At 25.9% G+C, this 2,376-nt stretch overlaps 1 long non-coding RNA gene across 3 annotated transcripts; it reads right to left on the bottom strand.

The window, feature by feature from the left end:
- Positions 1-687: 687 nt before the first annotated feature.
- Positions 688-2,376, bottom strand: LOC107885923. 3 transcript variants are annotated; one of them, XR_003838966.1, is made up of 6 exons: positions 2,354-2,376; positions 2,085-2,168; positions 1,824-1,904; positions 1,201-1,284; positions 941-1,021; positions 688-784 (listed from the first exon to the last, which is right to left on the bottom strand). It is a non-coding gene; the product is annotated as an uncharacterized LOC107885923 (long non-coding RNA). The 3 variants fall into 3 exon arrangements; XR_003838967.1 differs by lacking the exon at positions 2,354-2,376 and adding an exon at positions 2,262-2,351; XR_001680579.1 differs by lacking the exon at positions 1,201-1,284.

Genomic DNA, 2,376 nt, shown 5'->3' with positions numbered 1-2,376 from the left:
TGGGCCCAAAAAGTGTATAAATTTAATACAAAGCTCCTGATATATTGTTACAATATCAGTTGAAAAATATTAAAAATACATAGGCACAATTTTTTTTTATAAGCATTTAAAGATCAAATTTGGACAAAATTTATCAAATTTTAATTTGAAAAATTATTTTGTAGTTAAAAATTTATAAAATGTTCAATTTTTGTATCTAAGAATTGAAAATTTAAAACAAGATTCCACGTAAGTAATTAATACTGTTACCAAAAAATCTAAAAAATACATTTACGCAGTTTATTTTTATAGTCATTTTAAGTACAAATTTGGACGAAATTACATATTAAAAACCTAGGATAACTATTTTAGTTATTTTGTTGTGATTGTATAATATTATTCGTGGGTACTTGAAACTTCTAAAGTATACTATTATATATCTATGATAGTACCACGGTTTTTTGTTGATGTATAACGCGTTATAAGTACCTAATAAATATTATGATATGATTAATTTGGAATTTATTATAGGTACCTAATATAATATTATGTCTTATACCTAGACTAACATACCGTCTCCGCTCAGAATCGTTTTTCTTATACAATGATATTATATCATTGAATTCAAATTTAATATCATCCATTATACAGTGACCCACTTGTAACCTACTGTACAGCAGAGCGAAATCCACTTACCCACCTTTTTTTTGAGTTGGATTCAAATATTGAAATATTATTTTCATACGCCTCAATAAGGCAAAGTGTCTCCGACTTTGTCCAATTTTTTATTCTTTTTTCATTTGTACTAAACAATAAATATATTATTAACTTCTAAAGTGTCAAGTCGTAATAAATGTTAATAACATACTACAAACTATTCATTAACATCTAACTAAATGAGCACTTTTATTTATTATATTGACAAAAAATGAAAAATAATATCAACTATAAACTAATTTACCTTGTCTCAGTAGATAAATTATCAAATAAACTAGTTCCTTTAGACTTTGTGATATGTTGTGGCACTAGTTCTTGGTCATCACTATAAAAAAAATGAATTTGTTTATTAACAGGTGAAGAGGACTAAGAAAGTATAATAAAAGTTGTATAAATTGAATTAATTTCACAAGTTTACCTAGCTTTTTCTTACAGTTAAAACATTATGAAAGTATTTCATATATTCACAATAAGGATTAATATCACAACTATAAACTAATTTACCTCGTCTCAGTAGATAAATTTTCAAATAAACTAGTTCGTTTAGACTTTGTGATATTATGTTGTGGCACTAGTTCTTGGTCATCACTATGAAAAAAATGAATTTATGTATTAACAGGTGAAGAGGACTAAGAAAGTATAATAAAAGTTGTATAAATTGAATAAATTTCCCAAGTTTACCTAGTTTTTTATTACAGCTAATACATCATGAGAGCATTTTATATATTCACAAACAATTAAGATTAATATCACAACTATATAAACCAGTGTTTCCCAACCTTTTTACCACCACGGACCACTTCCACAATATTTTATAGGTCGCGGACCACCTCAATTTTACACAAACTAGGAAGACCTTTTTTTTTTTTTTTGCTCATTAACAAGAATACACAAAATTTATTGAAAAATTTTTATTATTTTACTGTACTATTATATATAATTATTTAATTATTAAACTTTACTAATAATTTACTTAGTGTGATTTTTGTCACAAATATTTTTCGCTGTTCAAAAAAAAAAAATAATTTTTAATAGAAAACTAAGAAAGGTACCGCGGACCACCTATGACTGGCCCACGGACGGTCCGCGGACCACCGGTTGAGAAACACTGATATAAACTTATTTACCTTGCTTCACTAGATAAATTATCAAATAAACTTGTCCGCTTAAACTTTGTGATATGTTGTGGCACTAGTTCTTGGTCATCACTAAAAAAAAAAATGAATTTGTTTATTAACAGGTGAAGACGACTAAGAAAGTATAATAAAAGTTGTATAAATTATATAAATTTCCCAAGTTTACCTAGCTTTTTATTACAGCTAAAACATTATAAAAGTATTTCATATATTCACAATAAGGATTAATATCACAACTATAAACTAATTTACCTCGTCTCAGTAGATAAATTTTCAAATAAACTAGTTCGTTTAGACTTTGTGATATTATGTTGTGGCACTAGTTCTTGGTCATCACTATGAAAAAAATGAATTTATGTATTAACAGGTGAAGAGGACTAAGAAAGTACAATAAAAGTTGTATAAATTGAATAAATTTCCCAAATTTACCTAGCTTTTTATTACAGCTAAAACATTATGAAAGTATTTCATATATTCACAAACAATTAAAATTAATATCACAACTATATAAACTTATTTACCTTGCTTTACTAGATAAATTATC

This window comes from Acyrthosiphon pisum, chromosome A1, assembly GCF_005508785.2.
Source record: "Acyrthosiphon pisum isolate AL4f chromosome A1, pea_aphid_22Mar2018_4r6ur, whole genome shotgun sequence".
Lineage (NCBI taxonomy): Eukaryota > Metazoa > Arthropoda > Insecta > Hemiptera > Aphididae > Acyrthosiphon > Acyrthosiphon pisum.
Note: the sequence above shows the minus strand (reverse complement) of the source record. Positions and strands in the feature narration are given on the sequence as shown.